This window comes from Chiloscyllium punctatum, chromosome 36 (genome assembly GCF_047496795.1).
Source record: "Chiloscyllium punctatum isolate Juve2018m chromosome 36, sChiPun1.3, whole genome shotgun sequence".
Lineage (NCBI taxonomy): Eukaryota > Metazoa > Chordata > Chondrichthyes > Orectolobiformes > Hemiscylliidae > Chiloscyllium > Chiloscyllium punctatum.
In genome coordinates this window covers 1,828,508-1,852,690 of record NC_092774.1, presented here as the reverse complement: position 1 = coordinate 1,852,690, position 24,183 = coordinate 1,828,508, and the positions used below count along the sequence as shown (strand labels likewise).

At 45.0% G+C, this 24,183-nt stretch overlaps 1 long non-coding RNA gene across 2 annotated transcripts in view; it reads left to right on the top strand.

The window, feature by feature from the left end:
* Positions 1-24,183, top strand: part of LOC140460159 (uncharacterized) — a 65,373-nt gene that overhangs the window by 1,175 nt on the left and 40,015 nt on the right. The gene's annotated exons all lie outside the window — the stretch shown is intronic.

Here is a 24,183-nt window from a genome sequence, read left to right as displayed (position 1 = left end):
TCCACAATCGACATTGTTGATAAAGCGTGGTGCTAGAAAAGGCACAGCAGCTCAGGCAGCGTCTGAGGAGCAAGAGAGTCGACATTTTAAGCAGGACCCTTCTTCAGGACATAGCATAAGTCAGGATTAGAACAAAGAACAGTGCAGCACAGGAACAGCCCCTTTGGCCCTCTAAGCCTGCTCTGACACACTTTGCCCTTTCGCATTGAAACTATTTTCCCTTACAGGATCCATATTGCTCTACTCCCTTCCTGTTCATGTATTTGTCCAGGTATTTCTTGAACGCTGCTGTTGTGTCTGCTTCCACCTCCTCCACTGGCAGTGCATGCCAAGCACTCACCACACTTTGTGTGAAAAATGTGCTTCACACATCTCTTTGAACCTTTCCTCCCCCCCCTGTTCCCAGCACCTCGAACCTTGTAATTGATCCCTCCACCTGGGAAAACGCCTCATGCTTTCCACTCTATCCGTGCCATTCACAATCTTATAAACTTCTTTCAGGTCGCCTCTGAACTTCCTGCATTCCAGTGAAAACAAACCTTGTCATCCTTTCTTCATCGCTAAAATCCTCCATACGAGGCGACATCCTGTTAAGTCTTTTCTGTATCCTCTCTAAAGCATCCACATTCTTCTGGTAGTGTGGTGACCAGAACTGCACACAATATTCCAATTGTGTCCCAACTAAAGTTCGATAAAGCTACAGCCTGACTTGTCTATCCTGATACTCGATCCCCCTTCCAATGAAGGCACGAATGCCAATGGTCTTTTTAGCTACCTTGTCTACCTGCACTGCCACCTTTAGTGATCTGTGGACCTGTACACCCAGATCTCTCTGCATATCAATACTTCAAAGGGTTCTGCCGTTCACTGTATAATTTCTACCTGTACTTGACCTTCCAAAATGTATCACCTCACATTTGTCTGGATTAAACTCCACCTGCCATTTTCTGCCCATGCCTCCAACTGTTCTGTGTCCTGCTGTATCCTCTGACATATAAGAATGTGATAGAATACTTCCCATTGTCTGATAAGTGCAACTCTAGTGGCACTGAAAAAGCTCGACAGCATCCAGGACAAAGCAAAATACTTAGCTGACACCACATTGCACCCTATGCCTATGATGCACAATCGCAGCATCTACCACTGACAGGATGCACTGCAGAAATTCACCAAATGCTCCCTACGCAGCACATTCCAGATTCCACTTACTATCCTGGCTTAGGATTATATCCATTTTCCTTCAGTGTTGCTGGATCGGAATCCTAGAATTCCCTCATTAACACCATTATGGCTGCTGTATACCCAGAAATATCACCCTCTTTTTCTGGGCTATGGGAATGTTTCACTCATGACCGTACTTGAGAAATGGATAGAAATGGGATGCAATCATATGGGAAAAGACAGGAGAGTAGCTGAAGACTTGTGCTCCAGAACTTGCCACTCCCCTAGCCAGGTTCTTCAAGTACAATTACATCACAAGAAGCTAGGTCAAAGCCAACCCAGCCCCAGCCTAATACTGCCTCATTAGTCTCCCCAATCATCAGTAAAATGATCGAAGTGTCACCAATAGTGCTATCAAACAGTACCTTTGAAGCAATAACCTGCTCAGTGATGTCCAGTTTGGGTTTTGCCAGGGCCACTCAGCTCCTATCCTCGTTCATGTCTTGGCTCAAACACGGACAAAGGAACTGAATTCCAGAGGTGAGGTGAGAGTGACAGCTGTTGCCATCAAGGCTGCATTTGACAGAGTGTGGCATCAAGGAGCCCGAGCAAAATTGGTATTAATGGGAATGAGGGGGTTAAATTCTCCACTGGTTGGAGTCATACTTGGCAGGTAAGAAGATGGTTGTGGTTGTTGGAGATCAATCATCTCAGCTCCAGGACATGTCAGCAGGACTTCCTCAAGATCGTGTCCTAACTCCAACCATCTTCAACTGCTTTATCAATGACTTCCCTCCATCATTCGGTCAGAAGTGAGGATGTTTGCCGATAATTGTACAATGTTCATTACCCCTCATAACTTCTCAGGCCCGCACCCCCCAGCAGCCTACACCCCACTCCTGGCACCTTTCCCTACCACCGGAGGAAGTACTAAATCTGTGCCCACACCACTTGCCTCACCTCCTTCCAAGGCCCCACGCTATCCTTCCACATCTATCAGAAATTTATCTGTACCTCTACAATGTCATTTACTGCATCCGTTGCACCCGGTGTGGTCTTTTATATACTGGGGAGACAGGATGCTTTCTTGTAGATCGTTTCAGATACCCACACCCACCAACCCCACTGCCCTGTGATTGAACACTTCAACACCCTCTTCCACTCCATCGAGGACATGCAGGTCCTGGGTCTCCTCCACCACCAAACTGTTACCACCCGACGCCTCATATTCCATCTTGGGACCCTGCAACCACACAGGGATAAATGTGGATTTCATCACCTTCGTCATTTCCCCTCCCCCCACATTATCCCAGTCCTAAACTTCCAACACAGCTCCGCCCTCCAGACCTGTCCATCACTCCCCCCTCTGACCTATCACCTTCTCCCTCACCTTCATCCACCTATCACTTTTTCAGCTCCCTTCCCCCAAACCCCATCCCCTCCCATTTATCTCTCAGCCATTACCCACAAGCCTCTTTCCTGATGAAGGGCTTCTGACCAAAACGCAATTCTCCTGCTCCTCAGATGCTGCCTGACCTGCTGGGCTTTTCCAGTACTCCACTATTGACACTGATCTCCAACATCTGCAGTCCTCACTTCCCTCTTGTTTAACAGCCCCAGACAGGGAACTGATATACTATGAGTTCAAGCTGACTGACCTCATTTTAAATCACAACATCCCTCCCCTTCTGAGTGTGAGGACATAAGTCAGTCTTTTTTTTTGTCGTGCCTCCTTGGGTGTTTGAGCACCGGGTTCAGTTCCTCCAACTCTGTATCAGATCTGAGTGCAGTGTGTAATGTTCAGGAACTCGCCTTTTTGCCCAGAGCACCTCGAGAGAATTCACTCTCTTCTTCTGACAGCAAAAGTGTTGATGGGGTGAGATCCACCGTGTCCATCTCAGATTCAGAGATCTCTTCAACATTCTCCTCATGGAGAGGGAGAATCTAAGGTTTCTGACAGTCTTCCTAACTGTTCTGAGGGAGTTCGTGGCTCAGATCCGTCACTCCTGCCTGAACTTTCTACATAATTGGTCCTGACCTTGTGGTTCCTACACTGAACTTCATCTCCTGTGGTAAACTATCTCTCTCACTTATTGGAGTCTGGCCCAGGATACTTGCATTCCTCCTGCTGCTTCACCATCCCCTACTAGTCCGGGAAGATCAGATTTAACCTGTTGTGGAGTCTTCTCCCTATTAGCAACTTTGCTGGTGTTCTCCCTGTAGCTGCATGAGGGATGGTCCAGTAATAGGAACGGGGACAGTTTGGTATCCAGTGAAGCTGTAGGCTGTTTACTTAAGCCTGTATTCAAAGCTTGGACTGCTCTGTCCACCAGACCATCGGATGATCGAAGGTAGAGAGCTGTATGCCGAATGCCTTTCAACTTGAGGAAATACTTGAATTCCCTGCTGGTGAATGACAGCCCATTGTCTGTGACCAATACTTCGGGGAGCCTGTGTATTGCAAAAGCTGCTTGTGACATTTCAATCCTCTTCCCCATGGTTGACGAATGAACTCTGTTCACATCCAATCACTTTGAATGGGGCATTCACAATGATGAAGAACGTTGAGCCCATGAAAGGCATTGTTGACATGTAACTGAATCCAGAGTTTACCCGGCCATTCACATGAATGTGGGGGAGCTTCTGGGTGTAAACTTTGTCCTTGTTGGCATTCAAGGCACTGCCCACCAATTCAGCTATGTCTGCATCCACTCCTGGCCAGCAGATTCACCAACATCTTCATTGTGGACACCTCTGGAAGACCTTAGGGTTCAGCCAGCATTTGATGTTCCCTTTGCTCAGGACAATCACTGATGCTATCCATAATACAATGCTGTTCCCCATTATGATCTGGTCTCACCCCATATCTTGAAAGGTTTCAATGTTCGTTGTGTTTCCCCCATTTTCATCAGAAGTTTTAGCTTTGCCAGGAATGAATCTGTTTGAACCTACAGTCTAATATTGTCAGCATTGACCAGACTGATATCCAGAAAGTAGGGGGCTCAAGGCATCTGTATTTGCTACTTGGCCTCCCAGTTGGTGTTCCAAATTTTAACTGTATACATTTAGAATGAAAACCCAGTACTGAATTCAACCTGAAGCAATGGGGAGCACAGCCTGGTCCCCACAAAAGTGAACCGATCCATTGGGCTTCATAATCGATATGACCGGTGCTGCCCATTCCACAAACTGGACTGGTTTGATGATTCCTTCGCTTTCCAACCTCCTGATTGTTGCACGTAAGGCAAATGGCACTGGCTCGGCCTTGCAAGTTTATGGGATTGCTTTTTGGTCAATATGCAAGATGGCCTTGGCTCCTTTCATAGTCCGTAGACAATCCTGAAAAACCTCTGGGTATTAGTAGGGTTTCACGCAGGCAGCCATATTCTAATCAAAAAATATTGAATCAATCTGGGTGAATCTTTCTCAACCAATTTCACCCCATCAAGCTTGGGGACTGAGCTTTTTACTACAATCATCAGGAACTGAAGCAGCTGCTTCTCATAAGACACCGGAATGTAAGGTATCCCCTTAATCTATAACGGTTCCCTTCTGCAGGTTCTCTGTATCACCGAGGTCATACATAACCTTAAGGGATGGAGGAGAGAGTGAATTTTGTTAAAGACTGCTTCTGCAATCACTGACACGGCTGTGCCAGTATCAACCTGCATTAGAACTGGGTGACCACTTCACGAGATGTTCATTTTGGTGAATCCTGATTTGGATGTTCCAAAGCAATTTAATTGTTCCAAGCCAGATGTAGGTGGACTTTCCAGGGTGTGCACTCTCCCAGGTATCATACAATGATTTCTCTTATTCAGTTCAGGCCGCGTGGGACTCTTTTGCTGTCTTGAGTCTGTATGTTGGCAGCAAGTACTAGCCCAGAATCTGAAGAAATCCACTTTCCAGTAAATATATTACTAAAGCAGCAAATTGTACTTGCTTAAACAGGTCCTTGACCCGACTCACATGTATCACTTTATACCACAATATCATTTAAGGATGGCACGGTGACTCAGTGGTGAGCACAGCTGCCTCACCGTGCTAGGGACCCCGGATTCGATTCCATCCTCAGGTGACAGTCTGTGTGGAGTTTGCACATTCTCCGTGCGTCAACATGGATTTCCTCCACAGGATGTGTTTTCCTTCCATAGCAGGTTTGGGGTGGATTGTCTATGGGAAATGTTGTGTTACAGGGATAGTGGAAGTGGTTAAGTCTGGGTGGGAGATGCACTTGGAGGGTTGGTGTGGACTCAATGGGCCAAATGGACTGCTTCCACATTGTAGGGATTCCATAATTCTAAATCTGGAGTTATGAACTTTAGCTCCAATTTGCTTCATGTGCCTCAGCAATGTAAACAGGGCATTAGATAAATCTTCAAGAGGACTGAGGGACTGTCAGTCTAATCAATGCAGGCTTCCAACCATGGACTTTGGTGTGAATCTGTCCTTGTGACAGCATTCACATTTCTATAATCCATCCACAAAGTCTAGTTAATCCATCCAGTTCAGGAAAGAACACTACTGGTTTGCTCTGATTCAGTTCAATCATGGGTTTTCCAGCATGTACTGAATCTCTGTTTCCATGTGAGCTTCTTTTTCTTGGTTCAAGGATGTAGTTTCACCAGTCCTGAATTTCCTGCACATCCATGTCATATCCAGCTATTGTGGTACATCTGGGTTGATCTCTACAAATTACCTCACACGTCATTAGCAGTCTTAAAAGATTTCCCTGTTGTCTTGTCTGAAAATGTGATAATAAGCTCGTTCATTTGCAGGAGGTTTGATTTGAGAAATATCTCCTTCTAATTTTATCATCTTCCACTATCCTTATTATCTGATACACTTGTTCCTCCTGTTTACATGTGGAGGTACGTCATCTACATAGAAAAATACAGCTCAGTACAGGCTCTTCGGCCCTCGATGTTGCGCCGACCGAAGCCGACCTACCTAACTAGCTCAATAACCTCCATATGCTTGTCCAATGCCCGCTGAAATGACCATAAAGAGGGAGAGTCCACCACTGCTACTGGCAGGGCATTCCATGAACTCACAACCCGCTGAGTAAAAAATCTACCCCTAACACCTGTCCTATACCTACCACCCCTTAATTTAAAGCTGTGTCCCCTAGTAACAGCTGACTCCATACACGGAAAAAGGTTCTCACTGTCAACCCTATCTAAACCCCTAATCATCTTGTACACCTCTATCAAATCTCCCCTAAACCTTCTTTTCTCCAATGCGAAAAGTCCCAAGTGCCTCAGCCTTTCCTCATACGATCTTCCTACCATGCCAGGCAACATCCTGGTAAACCTCCTCTGCACTCGTTCCAATGCCTCCACATCCTTCCTCTCATATGGCGACCAAAACTGCACACAATACTCCAGATGAGGCCGCACCAGAGTCTTATACAACTGCAACATGACCTCAGGACTCCGGAACTCAATTCCTCTACCAATAAAGCCCAGTACACCATATGCCTTCTTCACAGCACTATTTACCTGGGTGGCAACTTTCAAAGATCTGTGTACATGGAGACCAAGATCCCTCTGCTCATCCACACTACCAAGTAGTCTACCATTAGCCCAGTAATCTATCTTCTTGTTACTCCTACCAAAGTGAATGACTTCACACTTAGCTACATTGAATTCCATTTGCCATCTTACTGCCCAGCTCTGCAACTTATCTATATCCCGCTGTAACCTGCCACATCCTTATTCGCTGCCCACAACTCCACCGACTTTCGTGTCATCCGCAAACTTGCTCACCCAGCCTTCAAGCCCCTCCTCCAGGTCATTTATAAAAATGACAAACAGCAATGGTCCCAAAACAGATCCTTGTGGAACACCGCTAGTAACTGCGCTCCAAGATGAACCTATACCATCAACTACTACCCTCTGTCTCCTTCCAGCCAGCCAATTCCTAATCCAAACCTCTAATGCACCCTCAATGCCATACCTCCGTAATTTGTGCAGTAGCCTACCATGGGGTACCTTATCGAACGCCTTGCTAAAATCCATATACACCACATCTACTGCTTTACCCTCGTCCACTTCCTTGGTCACCTTCTCAAAGAATTCAATAAGGTTTGTGAGGCACGACCTGCCCTTCACAAAACCATGCTGACTATTCTTGATCACATTATTCCTATCCAGATGTTCATAAATCCTATCCCTTACAATTCTCTCTAAGACTTTGCCCACAACAGAAGTGAGACTCACTGGCCTATAGTTACTCGGGCTATCCCTGCTCCCCTTCTTGAACAAGGGGATCACATTCGCTATCCTCCAGTCTTCTGGCACTATTCCCGTAGACAACGACGACATAAAAATCAAGGCCAATGGCTCCACTATCTCCTCCCTAGCTTCCCAGAGAATCCTAGGATAAATGCCATCAGGTCCAGGGGAGTTATCTATTTTCATCCTTTCCAGTATTCCCCAGGCCTGTTCCCTACGTACCTCAAGGCCATCCATTCTAATCACTAGTGACTCAATATTCACATCAGCAACAGTGTCCTGTTCCTGAGTGAATACTGCCGAGAAGTATTGATTTAGCGTCACACCAATCTCCTCCGCCTCCACACACAACTTCCCACTACTATCCTTGACTGGACCGATACCTACCATAGTCATCCTTTTATTCCTGACATACCTATAGAAAGCCTTTGGGTTTTCCCTAATCCTACCAACTAAGGACTTTTCATGTCCCCTTCTCGCTGCTCTTCGCTCTCTCTTTAGATCCTTCCTGGCTACCTTATAACTCTCAATCGCCCCAACTGAACCTTCACGCCTCATCTTTACATAGGCCGCCCTCTTCCCTTTCACAAGGGATTCCAATTCCTTATTAAACCACGGCTCCCTCACAAGACCCTTTACTCCCTGCCTGACTGGTACATACTTATCAAGGACACCCATTAGCTGTTCCTTGAACAATCTCCACATATCATTTGTGTTCTTCCCTTGAAGCCTATTTTTCCAATCCACACATCCTAAGTCATGCCTCACCGCATCATAATTTCCCTGCCCCCAGCTATAACTGTTGCCCTGCAGTGCACACTTATCCCTCTCCATCACTAGAGTAAAAGTCACCGAGTTGTGATCACTGTCCCCGAAGTGCTCACCTACCTCCAAGTCTAACACCTGGCCTGGTTCATTACCTAGAACCAAATCCAGTATGGCCTCACCTCTTGTTGGCCTGTCTACATATTGTGTCAGGAAACCCTCCTGCACACATTGGACAAACACCGACCCATCTAACGAACTCGTGTTATAGCTTTCCCAGTCAATATCTGGGAAGTTAAAGTCCCCCACAACAACCACCCTGCTACTTTCACTCTTCCCCTGAACCATCCTCGCAATACTTTCCTCTACTTCTCTCGGACTATTAGGAGGCCTGGAGAAAACTCCTAACAGGGTGACCTCACCTTTCCTATTTCTAACCTCCGCCCACACTACCTCAGATGGCAAGTCTTCCTCCATCACCCTTTCTACTGCTGTAATACTATCCTTGACAAGCAATGCCACACCTCCCCCTCTTTTACCCCCTGACCCTACTAAAACATTTAAACCCTGGAACCTGCAACAGCCATTCCTGTCCCTGTTCTACCCACGTCTCTGTAATGGCCACAACATCGAAGTCCCAGGTACCAACCCATGCTGCAAGCTCACCTACCTTATTTCTTATACTTCTGGCATTGAAGTATGCACACTTCAAACCACCTTCCTGTTTACAGGCACCCTCCTTTGAGATCGATGCCATGTTCCTAACCTTCCTACACTCTAGGTCCTGTACCCTAAAGCTACAGTCCAGGTTCCCATGCCCCTGCAGAGTTAGTTTAAACCCTCTCTAGGAGCTCCTCCTCCCGAGGGGTATCGTGGAGTACCAGTTTCGTTGGGGGTCTTCCGTGGTGACACTCGCTGCTGACACAGTCAGTAGCACCTTACAGCAGAGCTTTAAACACCTGAGGCCCACACAGAATACCAGTAAGTTTGCAATGAGGAGAACTATCCCATGTACCAAATTGGGTACCGAAGATTTACCTATCAACCAATTTAGCCAGCTTTCTGTAATTGTGGCTCCCTGTCGAAAATGTTCGAGCTGGTCTCGGATATTCTTGATGGTTTCTGTAATGTTCTAAGAAGCATCAATAACATGGGAGATACTTTGTCACCAATAATTGTACAAGCTCTCCCTTGCTTGTGGCCTTCATGACCTTGCCTATAAAATGCATCCCTTGGTCAGAGTTGCTCTGGAGGGATACCTCCTACCTCCTACCTCGGGATTACCTCTTCCGCTAATATTCTGGTTACAGTGGTCATAGTGCAGCTTTTGGTCAGGAATACCTCTACCCACCGGGTAAATTGGTCTGTGATGACCAGGCAGTATGTTTTTCCACGGGCATGTGGTAGTGGCCCTATCTGAAGGTCTCCCCAGGGTCCCCTAGGTCTGGGCTGGTGTCCCATCTTAACGTTTATGGGTCTCCCTGAGTTTCCATTGCTCGCTCTCTTTCTGCGGGGTGTCCTCCTGTAGCTGCTGAATTTGGATAGCGTCTTTTGCTAATTCAGTTGTGGCTATTGCAGCCTTGACAATGGCTTCTTGTTTTAGGGCTTTCTGAGCTGCTCAGTCTGCTGCCTGGTTTCCTTTGAATTTTAGCCAACCAGGACTCGCTTTTGCTGGCTCCTTTTGATGGGCTTTTATTTTTATAACTGCAGCCTCTTCAGGCTGTTCACTGGCACGTAATAGTGCCTGAATTCTTAACTGGTGTCTGATAGGGGTTCTCCTACGGTGGTGAACCCTCTGCTACCTCATGCCACCATGTAGTCATGGGCTACACTGAAGGCACATTGATTGTCCATATGTATATTCACAATTTTTCCTTTTGCTAGTTCCAGTGCTTTGGTGAGTGCTATCAGTTCTGCTACCAGCACTGACTGACTTCCATCAATCCTTCTGGAAATAACTGTTTCTAACTTACCATTTACCACAGCCCATCCTATTTGGGACGACCCTGCTACATATTTTCATGACCTGTCCACAAAGAGGGTCTCCCCCACTCTGTCTCGGTGGGGGGGGGGGGTATCCTTTATTCTCCCCCTATCTTCATCCCCATCTATATCCCCACAGTTGTGCAGTTCCCCGATGTCTAGAATTCCCTCAGCTGGGTTTTCTCCCATATCCCTAAGTGTTACCACGGATTGACTTGGGGATAAAAGAACTGCCTCCCACTTTGCCCCTCACATATTGGAGATGGCCCTCAGTTTCCCTGTGTTCAGCATCTCTACTAGGGTGTGTTTGGTGTGGAGGATGACATTCCCTGTCATTACGATGGGCTCACTAACCCTAATGGCCCAAGCAGCACAGTCGAAGGCTGCTATGCATCTGGGCAACTCGGTGACTGCTGGCCCTTCTGTATTTGAGTAATACCTGTTGTATGTATTGTTTATTTCTACGAGGGTAGTGTCACTTAGGTAAGCTGGTGTTTTATCCCCTCCTACCCCATTTTATTTGTGTTGGGGTAAGGGTAAGTTTGTGATGGATGCATCCGCTCCTGTGTCTTCTAGTATTTCATATTTCCTCCCTGCTATTACTGCGGGCACATAAATTTTCCCCTCTCCCTTATCCTCACAAATAGGGGCAGCTGGTTGTCAGCTCTGCTGACCTCGGAATCCCCATGGTTCTGCAGTGTTTTGGATGGTATTTGGGGGTGTCCCATTCTTTTCCTAGCACATTGCTGCTCTGTGTCCTTTTCTGTTGCAGTGGCTGCAGTATTTTACATTATTCCCTGCTCTATTCCCTACTCGTGCGACCCTACATTCTCTAGCAAAGTGACTCTGTTGACCACAGTTGTGGCAGGATAGTTTTATTCTGCTCTTGCCTCCATTCCGGTCGGCTGCTTTGTCAGGTGTTGCCTTTATCATGAGCTTCTGCCTCCTGCACCCTGCTCGCCCACTCAACTAGATCATCATAATCCTAGGACATTATTACTCCCATTTTCAGGGAGTGGGGTGGACGTCGAGACCCTATCTCTAAAAGCTTCGATGAATACCTGGGCCCCCCGATCTGAGTTTGTTTGCCCTGAGCATTCCTGATAGACCCTAAATAATCGTTCCCCATATTCAGAGACTCCTTCCCCTTTAAATTGCTCAGTGTTCGTGATCTTGCTCCAGTTTGTGGGAGCATTTCCTACCACCCTCTTGGATTTTTTTATTAAAATTGGCGAAGAGGCCTGCTGGGCATCTACATCAGTTGTAAGGGAAGCGGCATGCGCCCACCATCTTCCCCGAAAGTCTCAGGCTGCTGTGGCATCAGGTCCACCAGTTACCTGACTCCACTTGTCTGCTGGGCAAGTTGTCCAGACCTGCTGGTGTATTTCTCTCAGGTGTAGTTGGTGCCCTACCCATACACTATTCAGCTCATCTCAGAACCTGGTGTTTGTGCTCCAGGGTTGTAAGTTGCCTTGGGAGGCCATAATTTGCTGCCTTTCCCCTGAGTGAAGGGTTTATAATTCGCTTTGGGCTGTGAGTCTGTTCCTCCTCTGGTAACGGGCGCTAAGTTATACTCTTGCATGGTTCACAAAAAGGAGGGAGCAGTTGGTCCCTGCTGGATGGTTTTGTAGGAGGGGATAGAGTCAATCTCCCTTTCCTCCCGTACTCTTTCTAATCTTTGTTCTAGCTCCTTTATCCTGTCCTCCAGATCCTCAATTCGTTCTTGGCCTTTTCTCCACCTGCGAGTGAAGGCATCTCCTTGTTCAATTAGGCCTGTAATTGGTACACTAACATTACCCCTATCTTTTTAGTTTTGTTTTCTTTCTGTTTATCTATCCACTCTCTCTGTTATCCTAATGTTTGGGATGGATCCCAAACCCTTTTCTTCATTTGCTGTGTCAAACCCTTGTCTGTCTGCCTTGTATTTCTCAATAAGGGAAACTGCAGTATCCCCCTGAAAACTTTGATCTGCCATTTAGCAGATTGTGTAGCCCAGATAACACCAACAATGAAGTGTTCCTAACCAGTGGGGACTTCTCTACCCCCGGCCGATAATACTGTCCCAGTGCCGTCCGTACGGCTGTAACAGCCTCCTAGCAAGGTGTGCTCCCTATTGGTGGGACTCTTTACCCTCCCGGCCACCGTCACTATTCAAGCTCTGTTGTTCTACCATGGACTGACAGAGTATCATAATTACTCAGAGTGTCCATGTTCCTCAGCTTGGTAACATGGGCTCCACTGAGATTTGGCTCTTGGTCAGAGTGATCAGCTCCTCTTCCTCACCACATTGGAAATTGCAAATTTAAACAGCACCCAACTTTTAACTTAAACTCTAATTGGACTCTGCGTTGCTCGCCCCTACAGAGTCCAATGTTACCTGGATTTGCCACTTGTGCTTCACAACTCTGAGTACCTTTGACGCTACAATTCCCACTTCAAATCCCAATCTTCGTGTGGGGGAGGCTAGCCCTCGTAACAACTGGTTTAGTACGGGGTTTTTGAGACAGGCACTACCTTGTCCTCTGGCTGTTTCAGCACAAGCAGCAGGTTCTTATAACAGTTAATACAGTTACCACTTATTCTCCACAGACATGCACTTAATTTTGTTTTAACTCAGTACTGTAGCAAGTTAGACATTGCAATTGGTATACCTTTTAAACGGTGTCCTTGGCCCGGTCAGACTCTTCCTGTTTGCAGGTACAAATTGGTTCTTACCCTGGCTCCCTGATCATGGCCTTTGACCAGGGCACCTGCTTGCAGCGCCCATTATTGTGGGGAAAATCACCAGCCTCAGAGTCAGAGTCAGGGTTCAACGACAGAGTTTATTGTACAAGGAAATACAGGAGCTCTGGGGAGAGAAAGACACCAACAGCACAGTGGTCAGCTGTGAGTCTTCTCACAACCTGGAGCACATGTCAAGATACTTTTATATATTTTGTAATATAATAGGTCAGTGATGAGGTCCTTGTCTCTGTAACATAGTTTGTTTATTGTAAACATTGCAGAATTGTTGTCAGTTTCAGTGCAGACATTGTCAGTTTCAATGTCTGAGCAGAAGTCCATTGCTGTAGTAATTGACACTAATTGCTCTTCCTGAGAAGGACAATTACTGCAGCCCTGGCTATTAGCACTTTGTCTTGAGTCTGTATCAAACTGTTAGCATTTCTGTCAAAGGTGTTGGTGGACCCAGACACTTTGGCGGGCACTATACGCTACTCATGTGTATTCTGTCCCCCACCCGCCTTAAACTAATCAGATAGGTTGTGAGTGCATTGTGCTGGCATTCTGGTGGCCCCAGGCAGTGTCTGTATTTGCTCTGCTGCCTCTCGCCATATTGTGGTTTAGGGGCCATCTTGTGTGTCAAGTGGCCAACTTATGGCTCAGCGGCCATCTTGTGTGTCCGTGTGCCTATTGTCACACTGCACCGTGCCACCTCCCACTACACTTTTTATCCTGTTCCTAATGATAATCCCATTTCAGAATGTTTGTGTAACATAACCAATTCTTCTTCCTATGATCGGGATTATTTTCCCAATCAATTACTTTCCTAATCCTCTGAACATTTTTATATGAACCACAGAATTTTGCTTTCAGTTGTTCATTTTGCATCAATGCTAAACCTTCGCCATCCTTGAAACATTCCAATTGCTGAATGTTTCCTTGGCCATTCTTTCATTTTCACCTGTCAAACATTCAAATGCCTTTGTGCTACCCTACATGCTCTTGGGAGTCTTCCTTGAACCATAGACACATTAACCATTATTGAGGAATCATTTTATTTGTTCAAGAATTTCTCCCCAATTAACGTCAATAGACCTCTAATCTCATGACCAGAAACCAACCCAAACCAATTCAAAACCAGTGGATTGATCTGTGACCCTCTGGGAGCAAATAGCAAGAATCTAATTCTTTATCCTACTCCTGTGGGTATCCATGACAGTATGCCTTGATTATGCTTTTGAGGGTCTGATTATCCCTCTCCAGAGCTCACTGTGTTTACAGATAATACACAAATGACTTCAATTATTTTATTCCCAAGCTGTTCATGATTTGCTGGAAAGGTTGAGACAGAGAGTCATAGAGTCTTTGAGATGAACAGCACGGAAACAGACCCTTCGATCCAGCTCGTCCATGTCAACCAGTTATCCGAACGTAACTTAGTCCCATTTGCCAACACTTGGCCCATATCTATCTAAACCTTTTCTATTCATATGCCCGTCCAGATGCCTTTCAAATGCTGCATTTGTACCAGCTTCCATCACTTCCTTTGGCAGCTCCTTCCATACATGCACATTTATCTGCATGAAAACGTTGCCCCTCTCGGTCCTTTTTATATCTTTTCCCTCTCACCCTAAACCTATGCCCTCTAGTTCTGGACTCCCCCACTCCAGGGAAAAGACTTTGTCTATTTACCCTATCCATACCCCTCATGAATTTATGAACCTCGATACGGTCACCCCTCAGCCTCCAGGGAAAACAGCCCCAGCCTACTCAGCCTCTCCTCATAGCTCAAATCTTCCAACCCTGGCAACATCCTTGTAAATCTTTTCTGAACCTTTCAAGTTTCACAACATCCTTCGCATAGGAAGGAGACAAGAATTAACTCAGAACCTTGACCAGACTATGATAGTAATGATCCTACACAATCTATTGACACTTTATTGAAGTTCATCAAAATTGGTACAGGTATCAAAGGCACTGCTGAGATTTTCCTACCGTCTGACATATGAGATATGTTTTACAAAACTGCATTATGTCTTTCTGAAGTCCTGGTCATGTAAAATACCTGATTATTGATACCTGTGCTTTCCATATTCCTCTATGCCATGCCATAAGAACTCCATGTACTATTCACAATATCTCCTCGTGATACCTGGGCAGTGCCATTATTTGATGAACAACCATCAATTCTTCATCTGCAGGTCTGGTCATCAAACCTCTACTTTTAATACAATAATTCTCTTGAACTTCTTCAGCCTCAGCTACAGCAACAGCAGTGGAATATCTGTTTACATTTCCATCGGCATCTCAATCTTCTTTTCTATCTCTTTCTTTGCCCTTTTCTACCATCTCTCGTTTCTTCATTCACTTCTGATGCTCCAGCCATTGTAACTGAATATGTCCTGATACCAGTGTTTGATTGTGCAAAATAACTCACCTCCTCTGTATTTCCTTTCAACCTAAGAGCTTTTTGAGTACCTGATTTATTCTGCCATTCTTGCCCTGTCAAGTATTACAACCTACAACGAATCCATCAGGTCAATCAACCTGGGTTTTGAAAGTCCCACAGACACTGCCGGGGCATGTCTGCCACCTGCTGGACATTCTTTGCCATTTCCAGTGCCCTGTCTGAAACACAGGCACAGAAACTGCTGTTTTCCTTCATCTTTCTATCTACCAATATCACACCCAAATCCTAATTGCCCAGTTTTAATTCCAGTCATGGCCAAGAGCCCTCAAACGTTGTCACAACTCACTGTAGTGATGTACTAGAAACCAAACCCCCACCCCACCCCCCTCCCATTTTCAGAAATCGCTGGTGCAACAATTGTTAAAGAGAAGATAAACTAGGTTTCTTGATGTTTCAAGTGGTTTACTGCACAGAAATGAGAGAAGGAACTCCTGATTGCTGCAGACCTGGTAGTTTTCCTCCTGATCTGAACCAACTTCTCTCTGTCTTGTTCATAGTCCCAGTATGTTCAGCTAACGGACAACCAATCACATCGAGTCACAGTGAGTCATAGAGATGTACAGCATAGAAACAGATACTTTAGTCCAACATGTCTGTGCTGACCAGATATGCTAAATTAATCTTGTCCCATTTGCCAACACTTGGCCCATACCCCTCTAAAACTTCCTATTCATATATCCATTCAGGTACATTTTAAATGTCATCTTTCTCATTTGATTCACTAACCATGTGGTTTCTGACTTTCCCTCTCTCTTCCTCCTTTTTAAAATGCCGTTGTTTGATCTTTTTTGCCCCAAAGTTCCAAAGCAACACAACAGCTTATAGAATTGTAATTACTGCTCCTGGAATGTGAGGAAATCAGCTCCAACACTGAAAATACCTGAAAAAATGAACAGCTTCTGCAGCCACAGTTTTTTTTCCCATCCTCCATCTTGGATTACCCAGAATCTGAAATTGGCTGGCAGAGGGCCTTTGTTACTCATCCATAATCCAGTCAGCTTCACTTGGGAACAAGTCCCTGGCTCCAGTTCATCTACACATTGCTGTAACCCACAGCTGCACAAACATGGTTCACAACTGATAGCAAATTACTTGCTTTCAAAACATGCAGCTTCCTCGCGGGTGACCTTATTAGATCCCAGCTGAAGTATTGTGTGCATCTTTGAGCACAATATTAGCATATACCATATGTTTTACAATGGAAACTCATTTTATGGAATGGCGTTTCGTTGTCTTCAGTGTTGAAACCTGGAAGCCTGTAAAGACCATGTCTATTGTAATTTGTGTTTCTTTAATAACCATGGAGTGAAATGATCAAGAATTGTTCCAAAAACTAGGAATCACAGAATCAGAGATATGTTACTGTGCAGAACGAGGTCATTCAGTCCTTCATGCTGCACCAGCTCACAAAATGATTATCATGCTCAAGTGCCAATCTCCTGCTATTTTTCCCATTCCTTCCACATATATCTTTCCAATAAGTTACTCATTTCTCCCTTCAATGCCTCAATTTTCCCACACATGCAGCAAGTACATTCTATTCCCCAACTACTTCCTGAGCGAAAGAAACTTCTCCTCACTTCACTTTTGCCTCATTTGCAGATCTTTTTAATCTGTGCCCTTTCCCTTTTCTTGTCCCTTTTGCAAACTGGAACTTGTTCTCCCTATCTACTCTGTTGAGCTCATTCACGATTTTGAAATGCTCGACCTGATTTCCTCTGAACTTTCTTCTTTCGAAGGAGAACAGTCTCCTGAATCTATCCCCATAACTGAAGTTCCTCATCTCTGGAACCATTCTTGTAAAGCTGCATTCTCTCCAATGTGCTCACGTCTGTCCACACATGTGGCACACAGATCTGTATGCAGATCTCCAGCTGAGCTTTAAGAAGTGTCTTATACACATTGAAGATCACCTCCTTCATCATGTACACGATATCCCTATTAATAAAGTGAAGGATGATGCCTGCTTTCCTTTCTACTCTCTCCACCTGAGCTGCACTTTCAGTCTTCAGTGCATACATATACGCTGAGGTAATCCTGCTTCTGCACCCCCACAGAACTGTATCCCCTATTTTGTGTTGTCTTTTAATGTTCTTGCTTCACCTTACACTTCTCTGCATTGAAAGTCATCTGCCACCCATCTGCCCACTCCACTGACCTTTCCACGTCCTTTTCAAGTTCTACACTGTCCCCTTCACAGTTTACAATTATTTCCGGTTTTGTGTTCTCTATAACCTTTGAAATTGCCCCCTGCACACCAAGATCTAGATCATTAATATATGTCAGGGAAAGCAAGTGTTCAAAATCAGACCCCTGGAAGATTCTTGTACAAACATCCTCCAGCCTGAAACACATCTATTGACCATGACTCTCAGTTCCCTGTCACTCAGGCAAACATTGTCTCCGTGTTGTTCCTGACAATTTTATTGCATGACCTATAACTTTACTGATAGATCTGTCGTGTGTCACTGTATGAACTATCTTCCGAAAGAAAAAAACAGGAATTGTTGGGAAAGCTCAGAAGGTCTGGCAGCATTTGTGGAGAGAAATCAGAGCTAATGTTTCAGGTTGAGTGTCCCTTCCACAGAAGTGATAGTCGTGAGGAAAATGTTGGTTTATATGGCAAGGATAGAGTGGAGGGAGGGGGTAAGGAGTGTGCAATAAGTGGGTAGAGCACCCAAAGAGAGAGAAGAACTGTAAGCCAGACAAAGTAGTTGATAACGATCTGGCTCGGAGGGTTTGTTCGTGGTTAACAATGGGTGGTGTGTAATAACAGGCTGTGTGATAAGGACATGGGAGAGTTAAAGCTGTAAATTTATTGAACACAATATTGAGTCCAGAAGGCTGCTGGGTCCCCATGTTCTTCTAACTTGCAGTGAGTTTAGCTGGAGCACTGCAGCAAGCCTGAGACAGAAATGTTGGCAATGCTACAGGGTGGTGTGTTGAAGTGGTTGGGTCTTTTTTGCAAGTAAAACGCCAGTATTCTTCAAAGCAGTCAGCTAGTCTATGCTTCACTCCCCCAAGACAGAGGAGACCACATTGTGATCAGTGAATGCAGTAGACTAGATTGTGTGAACTGCTGGTAAAGTGCTGCTTCAGCTGGAAGGTGTGTTTGAGCCTTTGGATACTGAGGAGGGAGGAAGTAAACCGACAGATATTACAGCTTCTGTGGATGCAGCAGAAGATGCCATGAGGCTGTGAAGGTGTGATGGGAGTTTAAGAAGAGTAAACCAGGGTATCCCAGAGGGAACAGTCCCTGCAGAAAGCTGACAAGGGAGGGGAGGTGTGTATGTGTCTAAAACTCTCTTCTAAAAGTCTACGAACGTTACATCAACAGCATTACCCTTATCAAATCTTTCTGTTCCCTTTCCAAAACCTTTCCCTTCAGCAAGATAGTTAAACAGGATTTTCCCTATGGGAATCCATGTTGACTGTTCTGTTCAACCCATGTTTTTCCATGTTTATTCCATTTTCCCAAATATCTCTATTTTGAGAAATTAGCTCTTTCATTTAACCAACTTGTCCTTGCTGCCCAGTTTTCACATTTCAACAAGTCCCATTTACTTGCTTTTGGTCCACATCCCTCCTTGCCTATCCCTTCCATGTCCTTGTCTAAATGTTTCTTAAATGATGAAATTGTATTCACTTCCACCACTGTCTCTGGCAGCCCATTCCAAACACTCACCACCCTCCCTGTGAAAAAACTGTCCCTCTGGATCCATGTGTATCCCTCCTCTCTCAGCTTAAACCTTAGCTCTCTAGTTTTAGACTCCTGTAACCTGGGGAAATGCTGCTAGCTCTCTACCTTATCTGTGCATCTCATGATTTTCTCAACCACTACAACGTCAACCATTAGTCTTCTCTGCCCCAGGGAAAATGTGTCCCAGACTATCCAACCTGTCCTTATAACTCAAACCTTCCAGTCCAGGTAGCATCTGTGTAAATCTTATCTTCACTCTTTCGAGTTCAATAATATCCTTTCAATAGTAAGGTGACCAGAACTGCATGCAGTACTCCAAATGTGGCCTCACCAATGTTTGCACAGCTGCAACAAGATGTCCCAACCCCTCCACTCAGCGCTCTGACCAATGAAAGCAAGCATACTGAGAGACTTCTTCACCACCCTATCTGCTTGTGACTCCACCATCAAGGAGTTATGAACCTGTACCCCAGATCTCTTTGTGCTATAATATGGCCCATGATATCTATTTCTTGATTATGTTCCTCCTGTCACACATAGATGAGATTTTCCCAGATTTTCTTCTGTTCCATAATGCCTACCAATACTTGGCCTTGAAGTGGGTGCCACAGACATCCAGATCTTGAGTCTAACTATCTGGACCAGACTAACTATCAGGACTCCATACAATCTAGTCGACTGTATTCGCTACTCACAATGTGGTCTACTCTACACTGGGGAAACAAAGCATAGACTGGGTGACTGCTTTGCAATACACCTGAGTCCTGTTGGTGAATAACACCCTGATACTGGATTCTTTTTCCCTGAGTACATAGCTTTCCTGGTTCTCATTCTACCCTTAATTCTAGTGCCTGCCATGATAGGATTCAAACCCATATCCTCAGATATGGATTCTGGCTTAATACTCCAACGATAATACCACTGGGACAATACCTTCCCTCCTCATCAGCCATCTTCAACCTTCACTCCCTCCAGAACCAACACACAGTGGCAGCAGTGTGTCCATCTACAAGAACCATTGTGGCAACCCACCAAGGCTCCTTTGACAGTCCCTTGTAAACTCACAATCTCTACCAGCTATAGGTAAAAAGGCAGCAGAAGCATGGCAGCGTCATCACCTGCAATGCAGTGACCAAGGTGCACACCATCCTGATTTGGAGTCAAAGCACCTTTCCTTTACCGTCACTTTGTCCAAAACCTGGAACCGACTTACGAACAGCCCTGATACTCAAAGAATTCCAGTGATTCAAGACGATAATTCATCTGCACCTTCTCCAGAGCAATTAGTTCGGCAAAAAACACCGACCTAGTCAGCATCACCCATACCCCATTAACAAATGAATGAAGAATTCACCAAATATCTATTTCTGTGATATAACACTCCTGTGGTTATAAAACTGTGGTATTCCCATAGCTTTTCTTAACAGGGGTTTCCCGCCAATATCTTGCCCTGGTTTGTGTGACCTTGTTTACTGCATTAGACACAAACCCTCAGTCTGTCACCTACACTGTAGAATATTCACTCCTTCATCAGTTTGTTGGTCTCCGATATCTGGTTCTGGGGACTGTGTCCCTCAATAACTGGGGTATTTGCTCATACACGGGGTTTCAGTTCTCCTCCAACATCAAGTCCTTGGGTATATTTGCCCAGTGACTGTAGTCATTCAGTCCAGTACTTATTTCATTTCACCTTTCATTTTTATTGATTTCATTTCACATCAAAACTTTTACATCAATGAAAAGACTTTTTAAAAAGCTGCAGGCCGTAATCTGAATAACTTTTATTTCTACAATATTTTTCACAAGACCCAAGGGATCAGCCCTCCACCATCCATCCCATTCTTCCACTCCATCCTGATTCACCTTCCACTCTCCCCCCATTCCTCATTCCATGCTCCCAATCCCCATTCCCTCACCTTATCGTCAACTCTCCTATTTTCTCCCAATTCCCCTTTTCAATTCTCCTGAGTCCATTGAAGTTTTATCTCCCTGAATGAGCTGTTGCAGTGCAGTAGCTGAGTATTTTCCATTGAAAGTTGGAAAGCACCATTCTCAGACATGACAATGACATTTCTGGACTATTCACATCTTGAATTCGTCTGAATGTGAGTCTTATCCATCTGTTGGTCATTGCTGAACCTGTAATACAGACAGTAGGGTAAGGTACAATTGTGTGACACAGGCAGTCTGAGCCAAAAGTACAGATAGACACAAAAACACAGGTGGACTTTCCTTACTGTGGGACACAGACCCCAAAAGTGAGATAGTCATTCCTTATTCTGGGAGATTGTCCCTAAAGGGACAGGTGGTCTTTCCTTATTCTGGGAGATGGACAAATTAGCCCACAAAAGGTTAGGTCATAAAATAAGTGCCCATCATGTTGGAGATAGTAGATTAACATGGAACAATAAACTGCAAGTGGGGATAAAGGTTTCTTTTTCAGGTTGACAACTTGTGACCAGTGGGGTCCTGCAGGGGTCAGTGCTGGGACCACAACTGTTTACAATATATACTCATGACTTGGAGGGAGAAAGCAAATGTAATGTCGCAAAATTTGCAGGTGACACAAAAATGGGGAGAAAGGCAGGTTGCAAGGGGGTTACAAATAGTTTAAAGAAAAGTATTGATCAGTTAGGTAAATGGGCAAATAGAGTATGATCTGACAAAATGTGAAGTTATTGTTTTGGAAGGGACAACAAAAGATCAAGCAAATGGAGAAAAACTGCAGAAAGCTGCAACACTGAGGGACTTGGGGATATTTAGATTAGATTAGATTACTTACAGTGTGGAAACAGGCCCTTCGGCCCAACAAGTCCACACCGCCCCGCCGAAGCGTAACCCACCCCTACCCCTACATCTACATCTACCCCTTACCTAACACTATGGGCAATTGAGCATAGCCAATTCACCTGACCTGCACATCTTTTAGACTGTGGGAGGAAACCGGAGCACCCGGAGGAAACCCACGCAGACACGGGGAGAACGTGCAAACTCCACACAGTCAGTCGCCTGAGGCGGGAACTGAACCCGGGTCTCAGGCGCTGTGAGGCAGCAGTGCTAACCACTGTGCCACCGTGCCGCATGAAACACAGAAAGCTAACACAGTCACTCCTGATGAAAGGTCCCAACCCGAAACATCATCTCCCCTGCTCCTCCAATGCTGCCTGACCTGCTGTGCCTTTCCAACTCCACATTTCATTGACTCTGACTTCCAGCATCTGCAGTCCTTACTATCTCCAAACCACCACATAGGGTTCAGCAGGTAATCAGGATGGCAAATGAAATATTGGCCCTTATTTCAGGAGGGGGGGGTTAAAGTGTAAGGGTAGGGGCATCTTACTGCAACTGTACATGGTGCTGCTGAGGTCGCATCGGGAGTAGTTTGAATGGTTTTACTCTCCTTATTGAAGGAAAGAGATTATTTCATTGGAGGCCGTTCAGAGAAGGTTCACTTGGATGATTCTCTTCTGAGTAAAGTTTAAACAGTTGGGATTCTACTCGCAGGAGTTTAGAAGATTCAGAGGTGATCTTATTGAAACATGTAGCATTCTTCCGGGGCTTGACAGGGTAAATACTAAGAAGATATTTCCCCTCATGGGACAGTCTAGGAGCAGTGGACACACTCTCAGATTAAAGTAATGCCAATTCAAGACTGAGATGAAGAGTAAATTCTTCTGTCAGAGGGTTGTATGTCTTTGGAACTCCTTACTGCAGACAGCTATGGGGCCAGAGTCCTTGTATGTACTTAAGGCTGAGACCGATAGATTCTTGATCAATTGGGGAATTGAGGATTACGAGGAAAGGGCAGGAAAGTCAACGTGAGGGGTGTTGGATCAACTGTGATCCTGTTGAACGGCAGAGCAGGTTTGAGGGACCAAATCCCTCGAGTTCACTAATGCTCTTTATGAAAAGAAACTAGTATCCTGACCGGGTCTGGTATTAAAGTGAGTACAGGCCCACAGCATTGTGGTTGATATTTAAGTGCCCTCTGGGCATTTAGGAATAGTCAGGCCAGCGATGATCGGATCCATGAATTTTTTCTAAATGTCTGTCACTTCAAGAATTTGATGGATAAATTTGAGGCCATCTGCCCTTATCCGAAGAGATGATGGCTACAGAATAAGTTCTTGGTTGTGATCAGGGCCATAATTATGCAGGACTCTGTTGTTCAGGTACATAACTGCTGACTTATCTTTCAGATGATGGAATATGCTGTGTAACCCAACAGAACAAGCTGTCCTTATTCTCAGAGATGGGTTCTTTAGGTCAGATCATCTGACCTTATTGTGGGAGATAGACTTAAGTGCTTTGATGTCTGAGATTATTCTGGAACACAAGACCGATGGGCCTGACCCCCTTCTTTGGGGGGATGATGACCCACAGACCCAGTGATGAGAAAAACTTCAAAGTATGAAAGGATCAACATTCAACTCTGAGTTTGTTTCTAATGTGTGAGCTCGAATCTCAGAGTCAGGTGAGATATTATGGTGATAAACTGAACATAAACCTTACACATATAGGCAGGATATGTTATTGTTCATTTGGTAGTGAAAGTTCCAATTACCTTAACAACAGTAACAAAGGTGCTGTAGAGAAAACTTAGAATAAAGAGAATGGCAAAGGCAGCAACTGTTAGTGCGTTGTCATCTCCATCCATATCTTCCACTTCTTCCTTCCCTTCTTCTCCTTTCACATCGGGAGGGACTGCTAAAACAGAGAGATATTGTGGCTGTTAAAGTTGACTGTGAACATTTCATTAAGGTCACCAGCATCTCAATAATCTGAGGATAATACAATTAAGGAGGAAACCATGGTAGAGCTGCACTGGGAGCAGGAAACTTTTAGAAAAGCTTTCTCTCATTCTCAATCTGTCTGATTTTGTCTCGACCATTGGCTCTATCTTCCTCCCTCTTTCACTGTCTTCCATCTGGCCTTCGCTGATTCTCTCCCTTCTTTGTTTCATTGTCACTCTCATTGTTTCTCTCTCTCTCTCTTCGTCACATTCATTGTTTGTCCCAAAGGAATGCAGAAACAAACAACATGAACATTAAATTGTTTCCAAAATCTTAATCTTTCCAACTCTGTCAGTTCTCGGTTTCTCTGGTGCATTATCTAATCTACAGGCTGGAACACTCAAGTTTCTGCCT